The sequence below is a fragment of the Stegodyphus dumicola genome, chromosome 1, assembly GCF_044657685.1.
Source record: "Stegodyphus dumicola isolate Sdum_Otavi_A_Nest chromosome 1, ASM4465768v1".
Taxonomy (NCBI): domain Eukaryota; kingdom Metazoa; phylum Arthropoda; class Arachnida; order Araneae; family Eresidae; genus Stegodyphus; species Stegodyphus dumicola.
Genome location: NC_140768.1, coordinates 5360120 through 5373359, shown reverse-complemented (window position 1 = coordinate 5373359; position 13240 = coordinate 5360120). Strand labels below are relative to the sequence as shown.

At 34.7% G+C, this 13240-nt stretch overlaps 1 long non-coding RNA gene across 1 annotated transcript in view; it reads left to right on the top strand.

Annotated features, from left to right (window-relative positions):
* LOC118195988 (uncharacterized) overlaps window positions 1-13240 on the top strand; it is a 406615-nt gene that overhangs the window by 386608 nt on the left and 6767 nt on the right. The window contains exons 2-3 of the long non-coding RNA XR_015040077.1: window positions 8060-8110; window positions 12880-13106. This is a non-coding gene — a long non-coding RNA (uncharacterized LOC118195988). The remainder of the gene's footprint in view (window positions 1-8059; window positions 8111-12879; window positions 13107-13240) is intronic.

The window sequence follows — 13240 nt, the reverse complement described above, 5'->3', positions numbered from 1 at the left end:
CTTGGAGAAGACATAGAAGTTCCTTAGCCGATTTTGCACGGGTAGTACACCCCTGAATTCGGCGATGCAACTCGTCCCAGAGGTTCTCGATAGGGTTCAGGTCTGGACTCTGGGCAGGCCAGTCCATTCGATGAACTCCATTGGCACCATACCAAGCCTTTGTTAACGTCGAAACATGACAACTGGCATTGTCGTTCTGAAAGTAACAGGGGTCCAACCCGTAAAACTGCCACAACGTAGGAAGCACATTGTCATCCAAAATAGTGCAGTAGGCATCGGAGTTGAGCTTACTATGAATGGGGACTAAGGGTCCCAGCCCATACCAGGAGAAACACCCCCAGACCATAATTCCACCTTCGTCGAACTTGACTGCTGGCACAATGCATTCTGGCAAGAGACGTTCTCCAGGTAGACGCCAGACCCAGACCCTGCCATCCGAACGGTAAAGGGTGAACCTTGATTCGTCACTCCAAAGAACCCGTTTCCACTGATCTACGGTCCAATTTCGATGTGCTTTGCACCACGTTAACCGAGCAGCGCGGTTGGACTTTGTGATCAAAGGCTTATGGGCAGTAGCACGACCATGAAAACCAAGCAGATGTGGTTCCTTACGGATGGTATTTATTGAAACAATACTCCCGGATGCCTGTTGAAACTCCTCGCGAATGAGGGCTATCGGTTGGGTGCGGTTCTTCCGAATTTCTCTGAACAGCACTCGTCGGTCTCTATCCCCCAGTTTCGTTGGTCTGCCGACTCGTGGCACATTCCGACAATCACCCCTCACCTTCCACTTCTTAATCACATAGGCCACTGTCGATATTGGTTACTTCAGATCGCTAGATATGTCCCTTAAGTATCGGCCACATTTGTGATACCCGATAATTATACCTTTCTCGAAATCAGAGAGCTCCGAACTGCGACTTGGGACCGCAGATATCGTCATTTGCATTAGATGTCCAAATATTTATTGGTAGTCAGTGTATTAGTTATGTACGGTTAATTGTTCATTTCAAATATGATAGAGAAGAAACTTTTGACTCTGAGAAAGGCCATGTTTACAAAACAATGGTTCTTATTTTCCTAGTAATTTAAATCTTATTTTCCTAGTTAAGCGCTGACGTTTCTTATGAAGATGAGATATTTTTTAGACATGTTTCTAATGAAATTAGTATATAAACTTCTTTTAAGAAATAACCTTCACGAGAAAATCTATGACAATGCAAGTCATTGATTGTAGTGACTTGGAGAAAATATTCAAAGTCTGTATGAGCTGTGTTAAAAGTCTCCATTATCTACATGCGAATACATTAGTGTCCGAGAAAATTAATCCAGACTTATAGTATACCAAGATAATAATTCCATTTCTTTTCTTAATTTCTGGTTCAGTGTGGTAGTGTTGTTGAAGTTCCAATCTTCCAAACGTGCTATTAAATCAAACAATATAACTATTTGGTAAAGAATTTTTTAAGTCTTTACAAAGCTTTGTAAAAGATAAATACGAAAGTATTTGAAAATTCAATGATTTGCATCGGCAGTAATGTAGAAAGTGGTAATATTTAAAGTGTTCAAAAGGTTATCGATAAGGTACTTCACAAAAACGGTTTATGAAAACACGATAAGATCATAGTCACCCGCAAATAACTTCCGTCAAAACTGAAAGTTTTATACTCAAAATTTATTTGGGATGCAGGAAAAGAAGCATTAAAGTATTCAAAATTAAGGTACTCATGTAAACTTTCCGAAATGAAATGTACAGTATTTCATGAAATATTCACTTAAATTCTAACTTGTTTGTAATTTTGTTAAATCATATGTAATGACCATATTTGAGATACGAAATGATTCTGATGCGAAAAAAAAAATAACTAGCATTTAACTATATGGCAATGAATATCAAATTTCATTGGAAATATAACGTCATGAAAAGTACAAAAATATATCTGTGTGGAATATCTTGTTAATAACTTCTGAGTGTGTTTGTTTCGAATAGAAATAATTAAAGGCTCCTAGGTGAGTAATGAACTACTAAATTTTGTCAATTTTCATCAAAAACGCAGTAAAAAGTTTTACGTACTGATAAAATATTACTTTAATTCTCTAGCTTCGCGACTTCCTTCAGACATTGGCAAGACCAACGGCTGCCTGAGCAATACAAGATAACTATGCGTTTAAAAGGTTGGTTCAAATATATTAAAGAAATAACGTTTGGAGAAAAAATGTGGACATTTTCAAGAAGAAAATGTTTTCTTGTATTTTTTCGGTAATATAATTGTAAACAAAGTTCAAAAATTAAGTAAATAAGTAGATAAATCACAGGGAAAAACGGTAAATTAACACGAAATGTTTTCTTAAAGTGTATGTAAATGAAAACTGTGATCTTAATGAATTTTTAAAAAGTCATAGCTCATATACACTGCACTAAAATTTTGCTACCGATTTATGAATTCATGAAAATCAGCGAAAAAGAAATATTCGTGAAACGTGAAATTTCTCACGTTTGCTTGCTTACGATATATTCTTTTGTCGTACTAATCTTTTTGCTTTTTAGTTGTAATATTTCTGAATCTGAAGCTTTAAAACACAAAATCACTCTGATTTATCTATCAACTTGTGGCTAAATGTAGAATATAGCCATCAAAACGGAAGATTTTTAATATAAGTAAATGTACTACAGACAAAATAAAATTTAAAATACTTCATTATTTTTCATGCCCTGTTCGTGAAACTAGTTAAAGTTCTTATTCCTGATTTATCACATTCAGAACATTTTCAGGAAAAAAATTCATTTCTTGTTCTTGTTTTGCATACTCATAATATTTTGTTGGAAATCTGACATTTTCTTATTCCATTTTATATTTCCCTATTACGGTTTGGGTTGGAAAAACGTTTTTCCATGGATATGGCATACCTCTCCTAAAATTCCTTGTTATACGGAAATTATCTTGAATGTTTGCTTAATCTGAATCGAAAAATGCAGCCCATATGCAAAATTACCTTAGAAAGTCCTCAAGAATGCATTTTCCCCTTGGTCGTTTACATGCTTTTCAGTATTTATTACTTACGTTCATTGCGTGCCTATCTTTTATGTAATTTGTGAGGTAATCCTGTTTGAATAGTTGCACTTGAATCTTGTTTAACTGATTTTAAAGTACGTATATCCCAGTTTTATATCTTTCATTCATCCTCTTTTTTTCTTAAGAGTGCAGCAGGTTAAAAGAGAAATGTGTTTCGTACTTTGTGAAAAGCATTTTATTTACTTATTATGTGTGACGCTCATGATAAATAAAATGTTATATATGTGCGCAGAATTGTGTAGCTCCAATCTTTAATTAAAATAATGCTTTTTTTGAAAGTGCGGTCTTTCTTATGTTAAGTCACAAACTAAAATGCCTTAAAATTTTTGAAGCTGATGACTATAGATCATTATATGGAATTTATGTCAATATTACCTATTTAGTATAATATTTGCGCGTAATTTTATTTGCTATCTTTGAGAAGGTAAATGTCAAAAAAGCCCTAAGCGTTAGTTATTAAGCAATGTCAGTTTGAAATTAATAATAAATTAAGAATGTGCTAAAATTTTAAGTTAAGTTCGATTACTATTTGAAATTCAAGTCAATATTATATGCTATGTATGATGCTTATGCATAATTTTATTTGCTATCCATGAGAAAGTAAATGTTAAATGTTCTCAAAGAGCAGCAAGAGTTCAGTGTTGAAAAAAAATATAATGTCAGTTTGAAATTTTTGTCTTAAACTGGCTGTGTTAAATCTTTGAAGTTAATTACTATGCTGGATCACTATTTGCAACTCAATATTTAGTGTAATGTAATAATTACGTAATTACTTGCGAGGTATGATAAATTAAATTTCGTTTTCAAAAGGCTGTAAGAGTTCAGTATAAATTATTGTGAATCTGAAATATGGGTACCTTTGAGGTAAGTCAAAACGAATACGTTAAAAAGCTATGAGACCTACCAAAAATTAATGATTATACTTACTGCCTGAAAAGAATATTCTAAGTTGAGACATTTTTATATTCAAAGTTGGGGAAAAGACGATAAAGTTTCATTTCCATGGCTGAATAATAATTTAGGTGTATTATAGACTTCAAAAATCTCCTTCACAAATGTGAATAATTCAAATTTAAAATACGTTACAGTGTGGATGTTTTTCTGTCTAGTTAAAAATGATTCCATCTCGTGTACATTGCTAAGAAAGTCAAGGCTGTGGTAAGTTCGACTATAATAGTGTTTATGATGTTCTGCGGTAGATAGCTGGCATCACGTTAAGAATCCAAGTGATGTTTTCACATGAAAATTTGAAAGTTAAGAAAATGTTTAGTGGTTTCAGATAGTCAGTAGGTCTTACAATAGAAAAACTTGTGTAAATCTGTATTTATTTTGCGGGAAAACGAATCAGAAATAGAGCATAAATATGTTCTAAAAGCAGTATAAAATTTAAATATAAGAGGAATGCATAAATATAAAGTAGAAAATGTAAAATTTACAATTGTCAGACATAGTTTGGTGTATCCTTTGAATAAAAGTAAGATATGTAAAAGAGAATCCGCCATGTTTTCTATAGTGTGTAATGTTGCGCGCTTCCAACCTGCACGCAACAATAGTGGTGACTGCTAAGAACTGGGAAATGGACAAAGTCTTGAGAAGGGTTTAAATCCCTTTTTATTCAACTTTATAAATTACAAATGCGTGCTCTTGACGCTCACAAACTACGCCGACCCGGCGGTAAAATAAAAATAAGAAACTAAGAAAAGAATAGTAACAAGTGACTAACTATGAGGCTCTCTAAACGTAACTAACCTCACCGCGTTCTAAGATACCGCTGATAATTCAGCAAACTTCTGAATATTACGTTGAAAGATTAACAATCTGCCGAGGCAAGCACACAGGCCGAAACGCGTGGTTCTTCAATTTCTAACTAGCCACCTCCACGCTCGTAAAGCAAGAAAGCACACTTTCGAACTCGTTTCCCTTCTATTTAACTCAGAGTACTTCCGCTGACAATTTGAATCCTTGCGCGTTCTACTGAAATTTACATACTCTGGTATTGGCAATTCCAGGGGAAAGTAAGGCTTGACAGGAAAGATAGTTTAAACTTAAAATAAATGTTAGTTAAAATAAATAGAAACCCTACAAGTGTTCCAAAAAGTTAATACAGTCATTACTAATTAGTACAAACATTAGAAGGAAAAGTTTTGAGTATCTCTTATTCAGCAGTATAAAAAATAAGAAATGTAATATTCAATTAAACCATATAAAATGAACTTTGTACGTACTGATTTAAAGTTCCAGAAAGTATTATTCATGAAAGCCTGCAGAGTGAAATCATATGTACGTAAATTCTAGCTTAAATTTCGTAGACAAAGAAATATACATAGGTTTACTTTGGAGAAATGGAGATCAATAAGTATTTAAAACAAGAGAAAGAATTTAAGGTTTGGTTTATTAGATCACGGTAAAGCACTCGAGGGCTATCTGTCTTAAGGAAGGGATGCTTTCGTGGAGGACTTTTTAAGGGAAACTATACACGTTACACATGAGGAAAAACACGAAAACAGCCATGCAAGAAATAATTTAAGGGTAAAATAAAAATGCAACGAGAAAAATTTGCATTTATAAAAACGAAAAAATTTAAATTTACTTTTGGAAGTAAAATACACTAGGGAAAAAATTTAAAAAAAAAAAAATTGCATTTGTGAAAACACAGAAGTGAAAAAATTATGAAAGTAAGTATTACATTTTTAAAACAAAGTGAAAAAAATGTGAAACAACTTTTTTTAAAAAATAAAAATCGAAAAGGAAAAATGAAACTTGCAAAAATAAATATCACTTTTGTAAAAAAAAAAAAAAAAAAAAAAAGTTTAATTATAAAAAAACTTTTTCAAAGGAGAAAAAGTAAAAAGGAAAAAATTTGAAAAAAAAAAAAGTGAAAAGTAAATATAAAAAATAAATTTACTTTTGTAGAAATAAAATTTTTGAAAAATTAATTTGGGACTGTAAAATTCACATTTGCAAAATCAAAATTAAAAAAATTAATTCAGTAAGAATGAAAAGAAAGCAATAAAAATATGCCTATAAAAACAATAAAGGCCCGGTGGCGGAGTGGCTAGCGCGTCGCGCACCACAGGTCCGGGGTTCGATCCCGGACTGGGCAAGCATGACTCAGCCTTTCATCCCTTAAGTGGGTCGATAAATTTAGTACCAAATTCGCAAGAGACTAAACACCGGGGGTCTTGCGACAAGCTGGCCATTTGTCCAGGGCATATGCACTCCGGGGCCCTAAGTCAAGAAATCAGATTTCGGGGTACTGGAAATCGTGGCCCACTAGGGCTGTTGCGCCACTGAGTTTAGTATTTTTAAATAATAAAGAAAAATTTAAACTGTGGGAAAAGCTTATATTTAAAACAGCAAAGAATAAAACAATGATTTATAAAGCCAAAAGAAATCTATGCGCACTTCATGGGGAAAGGAAAAAAAAAAAAAATTGGTGTGAGTATTTGAAATACGAAGGATATGATTATCGAGAACCTGATTGGTCGTTAGGATTGTATTCGTTCGCTGTTGCAGAAGCTGTAAAGCGGTTTCCATGTCAAGGCAGGTTCGCGCATGCGCAATCTGTCAGCTTAGTGACATCACGGCAGTTTCCGCTATACAAGGCCAAATGAACAAAGGAAGTGAGCAAGGTGAAAAAGGTGGGGGGGGGAAGTGAAATAACAGGATTCGAAAGACAGAAGTATGGCTTTGTAGTAACGCTCAAATCTCCCATTTCAGGTTCGTATCCCGTCCGTGGGAATTATTCTTAAAAGTCAGGGAAAATATTAAAATTGAATAAAAAATTACTTAAAGCTAATGATTAATAATTAAAAATGACAGATTAAATAATTAAAAAAGATTAATATTAATCAGTATTTAAAAATAATTAATTGAAACTGATGTCATTCCAAAGTGGTTCATGAAATCCATGCCAAAAAAGAAAAACATTCTTGTTGTCACAAAAAAAAAAAAAAAAAAAAAAACCTAAAAACATGTTCTAGTTGCCAAAAGAATAAAAACTTTGAAAACATATTATCATTGCCCCACAACAAAAACGAAACCTTGATGATGTCATTCGATCTGCTTTCGGTTACCACGTGATTTAAGATGGCGACGGTCCCGCCCCTTTACTATAACGTCACCCGAGTATCTCCGATTACTACTGACACCATCTGTCTTACTGTTAGTGATGCACACAACAACATGAAGCGATTCCATAAAATTAATTTATAATTATTTTCATAAAACCAACAAGTTCATATATTCAAAAAAAAAACGAAAAGAAGTTAAAGGAAATGTCTAAAAATCTCTAAACGACGATAAATTTAACCTTCCGAGATGAACTCATTTCAGAATGCCAAAAAAATATATTGATAAATAATTAAATATAAAACATGAACATAAACAATATAGACTCTTTATTCGTGAAATACAACTTTATTTTAACTTTCTCTTGTATCAGATACATTGCCCATAATAACAGCAGCCCAGATACTCACTAAATGTCTACAACAATATTATTTCTACTAGAAACTAACTTCAAAATTAAATTCAAAATATTGCTATAAAAATCCAAAATGTTGCTACAAATTTCTGGAGATACGAAAAAATTTTTCCAAAAGCCCCTCCCGGGTGGCACATCTCTCTTAAATAACGTAAACCTAACATCTTCGGGGCTATCCTCCAGTGCCACCCGGTTTTCTTTTTTTTCCATCTTCATTTCCTTGTTCCACTTTCTTCCGTCATGCCTGCAATCAATAATGCACCATATTTCTTATATAATTACATTGTATTTTACTTAACGAGTACTACTTGATAATATTCACTTACCTGAGGTTCGAACTTGAGACCGTTTTCCCAAAGTGACTCGCCTTACTTACCTTTCTGCGGGGCCCCGCGAAGATTCGGTTTTGTTCGCCACCGTAGCCTGAACTGCTTCTCACACGTTTTCATCCATTCAAGTATTTTTTTTTCTTTAATACTACTTCTTTTCTCTTCTTTAGTTCCCGTTATGTCATTTGGACAAGTCCTTCTTCCAAAGCTCCAGATGTGGGGTAAGTTTATAATCCAATATTTAAGTAAATTATGATGTGTAATCTTACGACCAAGTGTCCAATCGCCTTCATCATCTGAAAACCTAAGTAAAACTACAATTCCCTCTCCCTTTACCTTTGCTTCATATCTTCCAGTTTACGCAACTAACAACATGTTCCGCAAGGCATGCATATTGAAAACTAAATGTATAGCAATGTTTAATCTACATTCTGAGAGTAATTAATACGCATTAGTTCACAGATAAAAGCCAAAACTCGCAACTGATTTTTAGACTTCAGACGAACAGAGGTGGCACCAAGATCACAATGTACATATCTGTACCTTCAAACAGCTTGGTCAAAGATGTCCAATATTACCAATTCCTCTCATTCTCGAAGCTATTGAAAAACAGCTGGTAACACAGGAATCCAAATCAATCGTTCTATTGCTGCATGAAGTCTGAATTAATACGAGAAAACATATAATTTGTGTCTCACTCACCCATCTTTCATAGCATCCACTTTAGAATGGTGCCGTCCTCATCCTCAATTTAGCCAAGAGGAATGGAAGCTTGTACTGTTTATTAACGACTCCCGATAAAACCTGAATTGTCGCTCTAGGCAACTGGAAAGAACCAGGAACACGTAACTTGAATTAACTTGTTCATAAAAATCCATGGAAGGCGTTGTATGATTTGAGGTGGAATAATCAAATATATCTACACCCGAACTACATAGCTTTCCTGTAGGTTTTATAATCGGTTACAAATATGTGAATGAAGTATTAGAATCATATGTAAGGCTGTCTATGGATGCTATTGGCCCAGACTTTTTACGCTGATGATAACGATGGTCTGTATCGAGCATCTCTGATGTCAGAATACTCGTAAAAGGAAGGTATCTCTCCAATGGATTTAGCACGTGTCGGGCAGCTGAAATGCAGACTTTCAGAAGACAGAATGGCGCGAAATTTCAAAACAATTCACTAAACTTTATGAAATCAAGGTATGAAGTTCTCATATCTGTCGGAACTCACCATACTTCATATTCATTAAAAATTTCTTGCAGAAAATGGAAGATTTATCTGTTTTAAATTCCTATAAATATGACTTGAAATTTAATATTTTGAGATGAATTAACTGGCAAACGCGGTGATTTAAATCGAGTACTATAAAATCCCTCGTAACAGCCAATATCAAAACAAAGGCACTTTTGAAGGTCTCAATTTAAATCCGGAATTCAGGCCTGTCAGATAAAAAAGTATAAAATGGACTAAGAATTATGTAAAACAGATGTATTGTGTTTCTGCCGCCAACCATAATAAGTGTTATGCAACCAATAAATTATCCAGAATGCAAAGGATAAACTACCGATTTCTTTTTTGCTCCTCGATTACGAACTCTAAACAAAGGAATTTTATGTCGACTGTAATAAAAGAACTTTGTAAACGACTCGTCATATATAAAACCCAAACGACACCTTTATAACTACAGCCATGGCAGTTATATTTAATAACTTCTCGCTAATTGCTTCCAGAAATCAACAGGACTGGGACAACAAGTTAACTTTGTTTATACTGGCCCACCGTACTGCTATCCTGATGCCAGACGCCCTTCCTCAGCCTTGTGATTTATTGTTTGATCGCCCTCCGGATGCACCTTCATCAGCTGAGTACATTCAAGATCTGCAGGCACAGTTTGAAAGGATAACAATTTTGCTCGACAACGAGTCAACTTGGCGACGGAGAAGATGAAGACCCGATTAGACACAAGAGCTGCAGGACATCAATTTAACAAAAGTGACAAGGTGTGGTTATGGAATCCAATTCGACGGAAAGGACTTTATCCTAAACTGCAATCATCCTGGGACGGTCCTTACACAATCCTGAACAGGTACACAGGTAAACGTGCCACCAGAAACGTCACTATAAAATCGAACAGGTATTCCCTCAATACACTTACCATCTAGAGTATGAAAAACTTGAACTGACTATATGCTATTTCTAAGTAATGCTGGCGTCATACATCGAACTTCTTACATTTACATAAGAGGATAATAACACGAAATTACATACAAAGTTACACAAATAACATTAACTGTTTGGTATACTCATTAAAATATTGGATTACGTAAATATAGTAAAGTTGATATTTTGGAGATCGACTGGATCGACTTTTGGACACGATCCAAATTTACACGAGAAAAAACAAAACGAACGTCGGATATCAGTACTTTGTGTGACGCCACGCTAAGCGATGACAGCCTGTACGTGTGGTGGCATTTAATCATACAGATTCTGAATGTGATTCTCGGGAATGACATTCCATAGGCTTCGAATCGAAGCGAAAGCTCAGTCTTCGTGTGTGCCCCACCAGCTGTACGAGAGAGTTCCCGATTTATAAAATACCAGACATGCTCAATGGGCGACATATCCTCCGAGTCCGAAATACCTCAATGGGCGACATATCCAGGTTATAAGCAGGCCATGAAAGATGCGAAACCTGTTGAGCCCTAAAGAAGGCTTGTGCCTTTGATAAACATGTGCATGGGTATGGGCGACATATCCAGGTTATAAGCAGGCCGTGTAAGATGCGAAACCTGTTGAGCCTTAAAGAAGGCTTGTGCCTTTGAGAAACATGTGCATGGATATGGACGACATATCCAGGTTATAAGCAGGCCGTGTAAGATGCGAAACCTGTTGAGCCTTAAAGAAGGCTTGTGCCTTTGAGAAACATGTGCATGGGTATGGGCGACATATCCAGGTTATAAGCAGGCCGTGTAAGATGCGACACTTGTTGAGCCCTAAAAAAGGCTTGTGCCTTTGAGAAACATGTGCATGGGTATCAGGATTACCATCCTGAAGATGCTGACTTAAGTTCCATTGTCCACAAAGTGTAAATAAGATTTCAACTCTTTGAAGCGGTTTCGTGACATGGCATTTTTCATCAGGGTAATATGCCAAGGTCTTCAGGATTTAATCAGTAGTCACATTCACACGTATTTGAAGGATATAACCAGTTCAAAGTAAAATTCCTACAAAACCACGCATCAGTAGCAGTGGTCAAGAAATCACGTTTGTTTCTTACAACTGTGCAACTGTTACAACTGTGTTACCGCTTTCTTACAACAGCAAGAGATTCTCTTACTATGATGAGATTATAAACTTCATTGGAATAAAACTGTTCAAGCTCTGATGGAGTTTTATATTTCAGTGCACATTTATATGTATATGACGATCTTGGTACGTGTCTTGTATAATTCGTCTTGCATGTGCGATACCCGTATTGGATATTTTTGTAAAAATGTCATTACTCCGATTCCAGCAACTTTGCACATTCTGGCTGTTGTTAGATGTGATGCAGTTTAATCAAGTCATTCTCTTTCCTAAAAGATAAATAGTGCATTTTTTCACAAAATCATTTAAATATGTTGTCGGAGACTTCTAAAAATTAAGATACGTTAAAAAGAAAGCATTTTTGTATCAAAGAATATTTCACTAATTTGCAAAACAAATGTGAGATTGAATTAGGTTCTTCTGCAGTAAAATCCTCCCTTAACGAACGTACGAGTATTCTAAATAATTTAGGCTTAATTGTATTCCAAATATCATATTGAAAACGTTATTTGGGCCATAATGTTTCAGAAGCATTTATTAAAAATGCTTTTTTATCGCAAAATAGCCGTTTTTATTCCAGTAAAGCAGAAGAAGCAGTTTTATTCCTGTAAAGATTTTTTTTTGACATTATTGCAATTACCCATAAATTAAACAGCATCCACATAAAGTAAAAAATTAAACTTCAATATTTCGAAGCGAAATTATTAATTACCATGATAGCCAAGTATTGATGAGCATGTACTGTAGATTCTTTCTACTATGAATGAATTTCCTGATACTCTTGGTACCATATACTCAGTTTTATCATTGATAAAACATATTGTTACGCTATATTCTTCCTTTACGTTCGTACGGGGTTCGTAGATTTGATAAAACATATTGTTACGTTATTTTCTTCCTTTACAAGTTCGTACGGGGTTTGTAGATTTGGAGTGAATAACGACGACACCTGATTAATATTGGCTAAATAAAGTGTATCGAAACACACTTTATTTAGCCAATATTAATCAGGACAGCTCCAAAGTCACGTTTTACAGTCGTCGAAAATCTACTATACACTTGCTGGAACAATCAGCGACACAGCCTTCAGGCTGTAACGGTGGAGACAGCTTCACTGCAAAGCGCCAGAGTACAGCTCTCGACTCTGCTCGGTCGTTCTAGGAACTCCACGTACTCTCGAAACCATCTACGCTACAACTCGCGATGCATTCGACGATACATAAGAGTACAGCTCTCGACTCAACACACTTTAAGACAAAACTCCACGATGCACTATCTCGCGGTACCCTAAAAGACTCGATTACGAGTGGGTTAGGGATTCTTTTAATTAATTAAAAGAAAAAAATTCCCGATGAGTATAAAATAAAAACATTTTACCAAATCAAAATCAAACCGAAAACACACACTTTGATTTGTAACCAATATTTATATCATTCAACTTTAATTTACTTCCGTAATCTTCAAAAGAAATCTTTCTGTCTAATTAGTCTGAAACTTCAAAACAAATTCTAAATTATACTGCGTCTCTGCTAGTATTTTTATGATGCACATCATCTTTTGACCTTGAAATAGGAGACAAAAGAACTTAAAACTCCTAAACTACATCCCAGTACTAGAGACTTTTATTTCAATTTTCAAAGAGGAAACTTCAAATCCATTTCTAAATATTTTTCAGGTAAAAAGAAAAACTCGAGGAATTCAAATTTCAGCGCTGCTTTTCTTCAACGACTGTCCTTCAACGATGACATCTGCTCTCTCCGGATCCAGTTTACTGCGTGCTTATATGTATGAAATCGAAGGAGGTAAAGTCACGCTTTAGCCAGATCATTATCTTTCAGAGTTTTCAAGCAAAGAATATGTCTTTATAATCAGAAAACATGCCAGAAAAAGATAATAACTGAAGTAAGAGAAATTTTATTTCTCAAAATAATTTAATTTATTTAAATATATAACTGTTATTTTATTTAGTTGCTTCTTAATATTAGTTTTTATTTCGGTTAGCTAAAGAAAAGGAAATTTTTATTTCTAGAATTCAT